Source organism: Paramisgurnus dabryanus, chromosome 21 (genome assembly GCF_030506205.2).
Source record: "Paramisgurnus dabryanus chromosome 21, PD_genome_1.1, whole genome shotgun sequence".
Lineage (NCBI taxonomy): Eukaryota > Metazoa > Chordata > Actinopteri > Cypriniformes > Cobitidae > Paramisgurnus > Paramisgurnus dabryanus.
This window is the reverse complement of record NC_133357.1, coordinates 30357471-30368433: the sequence shown is the minus strand read 5'-3', so window position 1 is coordinate 30368433 and position 10963 is coordinate 30357471.

The window sequence follows — 10963 nt, the reverse complement described above, 5'->3', positions numbered from 1 at the left end:
GTTTAAAATATGGATATTTTTCTTACAATATTACATCGATTGCCCACAGAAGACTGTAAAGGATGGATGCACTATTTGGGCTTTAAAGTCAGAAGTTGTTCTTTAATCCCCGTTTTCTACTAAAATAAAGCTTAAAGGAACAGTAAGTAGGATTTACCCCCATTTAGTGGTGAAATTGTATTTTGCATTAAAAAGAATAGTGCTCTCTAGCGCCTCACTTTCCAAATGCAATTCGCAACTACAGTAGTCGTTATGTACTCACTGATCTCCTTCAAAAATGTGTTGTGGAAAAGCTTTACGGTAGGCTAGTGCTTTTTGTCCCATGTCTGCCATTATAGTTTTTTCAATGGACTTACCCATTCAATGTAAATAAAGAGAAGAAATTCTATGCTTACAAAGAAAAGTCAGATCATTGGCAGAGGTCATTTGACACCAATGAGGGCATATTTATGAATAAAGACATTGATTTTGACTAATTAAATACTTAAAAAAATACACATTGTCCCTTTAAAAGAGCAAGGACATTTACTAAAATAACTCCAAATGTGTTTGTCTGAAAGATGATGGACATATGCATCTTAGATTGCTTGAGGGTGAGTAAATCATGGAGTCATTTAGATATTTAGCTGGAGTATCGCTTTAGGACCATTATGCTATATCTATTGCATATTTGAATTAGTAGTGGGGAGATATTCGGTGTAGATCTGTTGAATGAATAAACAGAGAAATGGCCCAGTGTTAACATTATTACTACTGTTTATATGCAATAAGTCTTTTGTCATGTGCACAAAGATGTTCGATGTAACAAAAACTGGTCTTCACTGGCAATTTAGCATTAAGAGATCATGTGTAAACAGGACCTTTTAAAAATAAACACTGGTCTATAAATAAGGCTTTATTGTGGCAGTCATTAAGGCACAACAATAGTTTTCAATTTGAATGTTCATCTCAAGTCTAGAAGGCCCAACAATTCATAATCCCTGCTGAAAAAAACAGCATACCAGCAAGACCAGCATATGTTGTGTTTTGGTGCTGGTTTGCTAGTGAACACCAGCTAAACCAGCATCAAACCAGCACCAGCATTAGCACCAGCTAAACCAGCAACAAACCAGCATTAGCACCAGCTAAACCAGCATTAGCACCAGCATCCCATGCTGGTCATACCAGCATATGTTGTGTTTTGGTGCTGGTATGCTGTGACCACCAGCTAAACCAGCATAGACCAGCATAATTCCCACGCTGGTCTATGCTGGTTTGATGGGATGCCAAACATAAATCTGAGTAATTTCAGGTATTTCACATCTTTAGCAGACCACCCAAAAATTCACTAGAATGCAGGAAATCACATCTCCTTAATCCAAAATTTCCTTGGGGTGCACCTTCAACTATGTCTGCCTCACAGAATGTAACCAATATTGTCCATCTCCAGCAGGCTGCCCCATAAACAGCTTTAGGCTTCCCCATAAACCACCAGAATACAGGGTACAACATTAAATTAATTCATATTCTCTGATATCTGAGCCACCAGCTTGTGTGGCTGCGTGCATGGCATAATTTTGATCACCCCCTGAGATATATCTCAGGGGGTTCAAGGTTTTTTGAAAAGTTGGCGAGTATGCTATCATTTCGCCAAATTACACACATCCTTCGCGTACTGTTGATTTAAATGCTGGTTGTGAAAATCTCCTAGAGTTCAGTCTGATGTCATATAATATAATGCTGTTTGGTTAAGAGCAACTGCATAACTGTTAGCATTTGCCACAGAAATGTAAACAACAAAAATACACACTACGACGTTAGGATATAAACTGGCTTCACTGTGCAGCAGTTTACAGAAAACCTTCACTTTCTTACAGAGTTTCCTAGTATTTTAGTAGGTTCTGATCTGTGAATGAAACAGTATCTTACCGGTAAAAAAACTGAAAGTTTTGTGTAAACAGCATAGTTGTGTATCTCTTTCCCCGTTGTCCTTCCCTGCCAATGACGACTTTTTACGGAAATCCATATTTTCGTTATTACCGACTAGATGGCACTCTTACTCAAAACATTAAAGTATCCACTAATCCAAAAACAGTAAAAACTTTGTGTATGTTTTGATCATTGCCCTAAATCTGATCTCTAACAAAATGCAATTATCTCTGCATTATGCTCAAAATTTGGTATTTTTAAAGAAACCTACTCATATCTGAGAGGTGATAAAAGAGAACAAATGAAGATAGGATGAAGACGGCATTAAACATTTGTGAACAAATGCTGGTGCTAGCTGGCAACTGGGAAAGAGGTCTTTACCGGTAAAGTAATTCTGGTTATTTTATGATAATTTACTGTAATTAGTAGTATACTTTATTGTCCTCGAAAGGAAAATTGTTTTGGACTCCAAATTGCTGCATGACCTACATAAAAAACTACATACAATAGAGTAAAAGGATAAAAAACAAATAATATATAAAATACTATAAAAAGAGAAAAGTTAAGATACAGGTACAAAAGAGTTCTTGTATCGATTCAGCTTACACCTTGGGACTTACACCTTACTGTTTGAAAGAGGCTTAAATGAAATAAACAGGTTACAAAATGATTTAAGTCATTGGCACAGATGCTGGTTAATGGGGCATAGTTTCTCTCTCCATATGTCTCTATTCCCTATGTGAATGTGGACTATAGGAAAGCTGTGATTGGTTGTTCCATGAGTTTTCATTTTTGTGTTTTCCCGGCCGTTGTATGTGAGGAGTGTGTGAGAAATGTTCTTCACCCAGCAGGGATCACCTGTGACCCACTTCCACACCCTCAGAGCACCAGCAGAGCTTTACGCACAGGTCACGACCTTTCACCTGTCCCTTACAAACCACCAACAGGGAGGTCACATTTCAGAGAGAGAGAGAGAGAGAGAGAGAGAGAGAGAGTTTGTCTTTTGTTTCTTCTCTGATTCTCGAGCAGCCCAACTCTACTATAGTTTTCTCTGGCCTTTCCTTTGCACAATTTATTTCATTTTCTTTATACTTATTTTGACACAACTGATGTTCATTTGAGATGGTAGGCTATGTGTGCCTACGGTCTACATAGAGCACTCAAACCAATTAATCAACCAATACATGCAGTCATTACAGTTTTGACTGAATGGCTAATCTGAGCAATAATGTACAGTATGTGGAAAATAATGTGTTTTTTAACCATAAACCACACAAACACACTGTATTCCACAAAATACACAAAATAAAGTTGTTTTTTACAAAACGTAATTATACAAATTAGCAACCTCATAAAATACGTACAAATAGCCATGAGATCGTATTGGTTAAACCATTTGTAGGAGGTAAAGCTTTCATTAAAATAAATTCTCTATCAATGTAGATTGCACTTGTCATGAATTATCATTAGAAAAATTTCTGAATGTTTGAGGCAGAGGTGCACACATTGTGTTTTGTTGAGTTGATACATTTAAATGAATGTTTTCACAGTGGCAGCTGAGAGGAAGATGGACGTCCTGTCCAGCACTTTACAGTAAAGGAAATCCAGAGGATGTCAGCTGTGTTGGCAGCCGCAGATGTGCTTCAGTGCCAACAGGGTAAACGTGTCTTCCTCTCAGATTTATTTAGGTTTTTGGGGGTAAGACTGTTTTCCAAACCTCTGTCTTCTAGTCACATCTGGTTTCCATCATAAGTGTGACATGTATAACCAAAATGTTAAAAACTGTTGTTTATTACTGCATTCTGTCTAAAGTCACTTACAGTACAGTTATTACTGGGAGGTTCCCTGGGAGCAACTGGTGGTTAATAGTTTATAGTTTTCCCTATTTATCCCTAGTTTACAACAGAGCTTACATTAAACCTTTCAGTTAACAGCTCGAACCATATCCACCCCCTTTTGACCTGTAGGTCTGGTCATATTTTATATCATACTCTTCTGTCTAATATTCTGTCTGTAATCAGCTGATATTTGGTCATATAATCATTGTTAATAAAAATAATTTAAATAGCTGTAAATTATAAACATTTCACCTATGTATGGTCTGGTAGCTCACTTGGTAGAGCATGGTGTTAGCAGTGCAAAAGGTATTGAGTCCAATCCCAAGGAAACACATACTGGTCAAAATGTAACCATTTATTTTTCTCTTTTTGTTTTGAATATAATAAAATTATTTACATTTACTGTAGTATAAAAAATATCTAGCGTGTACATTGCATTCTGTGACTGCCTTTTAAGCAAAAGATGATCGGTATTCTCTCTTAAAATTTGGACAAATGCAAACAAAATGTGGACCTCTTACAAGGCAGCTTGATGTTTGTAATGTTTGAAAAAGTCTTCACATCAAAAGTGCACCAATGCCACCTGAAAAATGTCTGTCTAGGTAGCATTTTTTAACCTACTGTGGGTTATGTATTGATAAAGTACAGTATCTTCCTTATTTTTTTTTTTATTGTATGTGCAGAATAGCCAAAGGTATATAAGGGACGTCCGTGCACTGTATGTGTGCGGCCTAAATTTTGAGACCATGTGGCCAGTGCGCCGACAGAACATGCATTAGAAAATATTGAGACGGGACACTCCACTACAAATTATTACACAAAGGCAATAGACAGCATTTGCACACACACTTTTGTTTTTTTCTTCTTTTGTTTTCGCTTCTTCCAAGAGCAGAAATCTGTGGAGCATTTTGTTCACCACAATGTTTAAATTCCTGTTCTTTGTTTTCTTGTTGTTTGTTCTAAACTTTGTTTGCAATGGTGGATTGGCTACTTTTCTTCACCTATCCTTAATGTATTAATATACTGTAAATGTCACAGATCAGTGCTGCCCTGATGGCCTGGTTGAGTAATAATTTGAATAATAAATCATTTGTATTGTGGACGCATCGAACACGGCCATCCACACGTACCCGTGGTTAGTATACTTTGAAAGCTACGCTTACGCGTGCACCCGTGAGCCATACTCGGAAAAAGGTATACCCGGCTCTTATATGGCAGCCAGTTATCACATACATAACCCAAACAGTGAGATCAGGCATGAAGTGGATGGTCTTATATCACACTGAAGATGTTTATGTAAGGAATAGTTGACAACAGGCCATTGATTCATTGGAAAATAATGCACACCCAAGTTGATAATTGCTATGTGCCGTTACACTGTGGGTGTGCATTAAATTTTATTAAAGGAACAGTATGTAAGAAATGTACATCAATTAATCATTAAATGGCCCTGAAATGTCACTAGACATTAAAAAAACATTTTCATTTCAAATACTTATATCACTGACAACAGTGGTCTGGCCAGGATATTGTCATTTAGTCATCAGTTGCAGCCCTCAACTGATGTTTATGTTGTCGTTTGGTATATTGGCCACCAGCTGTGTGATTGCAGTACCAGTTTTAGCCACAAGTTTTGTGATTGCAATACCAGTTTTGGCCACAATCCTACATACTGTTCCTTTAAATAATTCAAAGGAACTGAGTTCATTATTCCTCTTATACCACGGTTACCAAAGACATTGCTAAGACATTGCTCTAGTGGTTATTTTTAGACATGTGACCGGTTAGGTGTGCATTTATCAAAAAATAATCAACACCCATGGAACATTTCTCAGCCAATCAGAATAAAGCATTCAACAGCCCTGTGGTAAAATTCACGATAACAACCTGCTGCTTGCACATTATCCCGCTTATTACACTGCTATTTAACTTATAAGTAAGGTAAGGAACACATTAAATATTGATATGCTAATTTTTAACAAAAAGAAGACCTTCCGCTAAGAAAACCTTTTTACTTTTGTATAATGTCATATATATTATTAAAAGACATATTTATATATATATATATATATATTTTTTGTAGTATTAAACTGTCTGGGAATAAGAAACCTGCAAATGTCATGACTGGCCAATCAGAATCAAGCATTCCAACAAGCCGTGTAATAAACAATATTTAACTCCCTTGTATGGTTGTTGCTTTCAACCTTTTTCTCACACTAGGCCAAAATTAGTTTTTTGAGATCTTAAGATTAGAATTTAGGAGTAAAATCTCTTATCTGACTTCCTGTGTCATTCTGAATAATGGGTAAGGGGTGTAAACTTTTGAGTAAAGCCTTACAGTTATATATAAATGATTATGATGTGAATAATTCCTAATCATTTTTTACAAATGAACATACAAATGTTTCAATGAACATTTTACACACAAATCTTTGTGTGCGTGTGTGTGTGTTAAAAGTGGTAACAGGAAAGACATGGAAAACCAGCTGTTCAGAAGGCTGCTGTCTATCATTACTTCATCAATCTGATAACTCTCTCTCTCTCTCTCTCTCTCTCTCTCACACATGCACACACATGCACACACACACACACGCACGCACGCACACACACACACACACACACACACACACACACACACACACACACACACACACACACACACACACACACACACACACACACAATATAGCATGGCACATAGTTACATACACTATCATTAGAAAATGATGAAACAATGACTGAAATGTTTCTCATCATCTTAAAAATCTTTTAAATCTAAATGTTTATTTACATGTTTGAAATTGCTTTCGACAACACTATAATTATGCCAGCATATTATTTTCATTAAGCTGGGCGTACACGGTTCGAATTCTGATGGTCGGAACGTCGTGCGCTCTCGCAAACGACACGAGTGAGTTTATGCGAAAATAATTCGTACGCAGTCACACACGAAAAGATTTTACTGTATGATTTGACGAATTCTGACTTAAGCATTTTCGCACCTGAGTGGCAGAATGTACAAAAAATAAAACAAGAAGAATACGACAAAGAAATTGCCTTAAGTGCAGAAAACAGCCTGGAATTTCTGTTCTTTTGTATTTCTGTTTATGCATTCCGAAATTGCAATATAGGTCTGTGCTGTGTCGGTGAAGGAACTTCTCTGGCAGTGACTCTGCTATTTTTCGTGGAAAGGGCATTTGCGGTTTTACCGTCTTAATATATATCATGATTGTAGTGACAATTAAATATCTATATTGCTATTATTAATGTTACATATTTTGTTGCTTTTTTTATAAATATGACCGTTTAAAAAACCAATTCAGTGGGCCTATTTATTTATTTGTAAATGCAGAATGAGGAGCAATGAGGTAAAACGCAAGGTAAGCTAACGTCTTTCCCTTTATGATTAAATTATTAAGACAATACATCTACAGCCAAATATTAATTTGTAAAACGAAAAACATTAAATTTAATATAAAGCACATTGTCTAGGCTTGTTTGCATTGTCTAGTGCAAATGTATGGACCCTCGGGCAATGCGGTGTCTTAAAGGACAAGTTCGGTATTTTAGACTTAAAGCCCTGTTTTCAGATTGTTTATGGTCAAATAGAATGGTTTTGACTGAAATTTCGACATTTGCGGCTGCCCTGAGAATTTTCGCGTGTTTGTGTCAGCTCAGACCTCTACAATGGGTTTAATGGTGCACTGGAACAATCCTTCCTAAAATGCATTAAACTTTCGTTTACAAAGACGTGAAACTCACAGAGTGGTCAGGGGTGTTCACTGGTATGCTCACACAAAAATCGCTCCAAAAGACGCATTCCAACAGGTTTTATCGTAGTTTTTACCACCTCCATTGACATGTATTAGATGTGCTGTGAGGTACGGTATTACTCCGCGCCGGGAACTTTGTTTCTATTCTTGCAATTAGCAAAGGCGGATTAGCGCCACCACCTGGGCTGGAGTGTTTATTATTCAAGCTCTAAGCGGAAGAATGTACGGGTGTGAGGCGTTTGGAAAAATAGGTCCACAAGTTAACAACGAATGCTAAAACAGCTGTTGGAAAGCATCTTTTGCAGCGATTTTTGTGTGAGCATATCAGTGAACACCCCTGACCACTCGGTGAGTTTCACGTCTTTGTAAACGAAAGTTTAATGCATTTTAGGAAGGATTGTTCCAGTGCACCATTAAACTCATTGTAGAGGTCTGAGCTGAAACACAAACACGCGAAAATTCTCAGGGCAGCCGAAAATGTCGAAATTTCAGTCAAAACCATTCTATTTCACCATAAACAATCTGAAAACAGGGCTTTAAGTCTAAAATACCGAACTTGTCCTTTAAAGTAAAAGTGAGCCCGCAGCATTTGTGCTCCTGTAACTACAAAATAAATGCCATACATTGCATATTAATATATGGCATTTTCTCAGTAGGCCTATGTAAATTAATACAATACAAATATAGTATGAAAACAAATTAATCATTATTTAAATAAAGTTTCAGAGATAGCCTACATTTTTTGTCATTTAAATATTCTCATCATTTAGAACAAGCTAAGGCTACCATAACAACTTACATTGGGCTATATCATGTGTTCCTTTGGTCGAAAATATGTAAAAATATATACATATATATATGTGGGTAAAAAATACCGAACAAAAACGTTTAAGCTCACTTGTTAAAGCAGAAGCTCCATAATAATGTGGAAAACGTCGTCTCCGCGTATGATGATCATGTTTAATGTAATCTTGTTCGATGACAATTTATTTTGCATTTATTATACGTGTAAAGTGTAAAACAATAAATGCATATCTTACAGCCTATTAAACATGGACAATCCGTTGCTTTTTATTCTCTGTCGCGACAGCCCTTTTAATATCCATTCATTTATGAAACTGTACTACAGCGACTTTGGCACAGCTTGGATTACACAAAAGTTGCGACATTCTTTGTCCATCCTGTACTGTTTAAACCAGTGGTCTCTGCACGGAGTCTAATCATTTTTATATTTATTTATTACATATTTTAGTTGGCTTATTTTATGTTTAGATTAATGATAAAACATACTAACAAGTACAGAAAAATCAACAAGTAAATCAAAAAGGTTTTAATATAAAAAGTAGCCCTCGTTTAATCAGAACAGTGGTATAGCCTAAAACAACTACACTCTCTCCTGTTTCCACACACATCCAAAGCTGTGGCCGGACATAACAAAAACACGTATGACAGGCAAAGAAGCTGATCAAGAGGTCGTCACTGAAAGGATCTGTCATATTTGTCATGATGTCCGGTCACCGGAGTGTGTGTGTGCGCGAAACATGGCCAGCTGTAAAGTTTTCGTCCAGATTTGAGGTAGCAGTGCCACATTTTTTTTCTTCTGTGTTTTGTACATTCTGATTGGTCAACTTCAAGTGGTTTGCCAGATCGTCTCGTTCACCCGCACCAACACTACGAATTTATACCGACAGCTCCCGAACTTTTTTGACATGTTTAAAAATTATCGGGAGGTCGTGAGGTGCTCGTAACCTACTCGGCTCGTAATTCCTCTCACACGGTGCGAGCCGCGACCATACGATTATGAACGATTTGCTCCCGAGAAAAAAAAATCGCATGCGAGCCCCTACGACAGCAAAAATCGCACCGTGTACGCCCAGCTTAAATAAAAAAAACTAGGGATGCACCGATAGGATTTTTTGGGCCGATACCGATACCGATTTAACAGACAACTTCTGGCCGATGCCGATATTAAACATACAATACTATACAGTTGGGCTATTAGCTAGTTTATTTCTGCATCAAATTATTTTTACTGAACATGGATTGGATCTAATTAACATTCAACTGACCAACATAAGAAGAGAGGCACAAATTAAGCTAAAACAAATAAGACAGCATGACAACCTTCAAAGGTGGTTTTTGCTGTTCAGCATTTATTTTATTAACAACATTAACTAATTTTTTTTTTTACATATAATGGATTTCATTATGCAGTTAATTAATAAACTATCGGTATCGGCCTTTCTCGTGCTATTGCCGATATGCCGATGGTTTCAAATTCATCAAAAATCGGTCGATAAATATCGGCGGCCGATACATCGGTGCATCACTAAAAAAACAAATCATTCTGTGTGCGTGTGTTTTACTTTCTGACATATACACAGGTGTGAGTTTTGTTATCCAGGGGCTGTGGGCCAGGGCCAGATCACCTCAGTTATATTTTTGCTGTGTATACATGAGTTCCCGTGTGCGTGTCTGTTATCCACCTTTCCATCCTGTTGAGTTGAGTGTTTTTACCAAGAGAGTCTGTTGCTGAGGTTCACTGGGTTTATGCATACTGTAACAATAATGGAGTATCCAGATCTAATTGTGGACTAAACCTTTGGTTCCTGTGGTTGGATGATGTTTGGTAATGTTTTTGTCAGTCTTTATTACTTCTACTTCAGTTTCTATTTTCTATCTGTTCTATCCGTGTGTGCATGGGTCTGTGACAATGTACAAGTTCTTCAGTACTGTACCTGACCCTTATCTCATGTTGTCCTGTAAGGTCAGGGTTTGGAGGAGGTCAGACCTGGACACATACTGTGTTCACTGATATGTGCATAGAGGTCAAAGGTTACATTAGATAAGATGACCCACAGTCTGGTGTCTGCATTGAATAAAGGCTGTGATGTGATGTCACAGGTTAAAGGGTTAAAGTTCAGGGCTAATGGTAGGCAGGATGTGCAACCATGCATGCATGCACTGTCAACTTTAGACATTTCTACAGTTTGATGCCACAGTAAGGGTCCCAGATTGTACATAAAGTGTCCTAGTTTCAGCTATGATGGATTCAATGACTTGAATGCGGTATTAACATTCCACTGGGTCTTTTTTATGGCCAACAATTATTGTAGCCATTTCATTCTCAGGACACTTTAATAGTCAAGAGAACACAAAAGTCATTTTTGAGATATTTAAGAGTACAAGAAATACCAGAATATAAAGGAACAGTGTAAGTATAAAGAAACATGGGAAATCTTCTTTTTTTTAAGGGTTGGGGTAAATGTTCCTCTATGCTTACGGTCCAGGCTAAATGTGGGAGCTGCCAGGGTCTCTTTATATTGGCAGAGGGTTTTGTTTGTTTTTGGTTTGGCTGACAACCAGTTGAGTTAGTGTGCAGTTTAATGGCATGTAAAAACATTGATGGAAATAAATAAAATAAAATACCTCCACATAATAGAG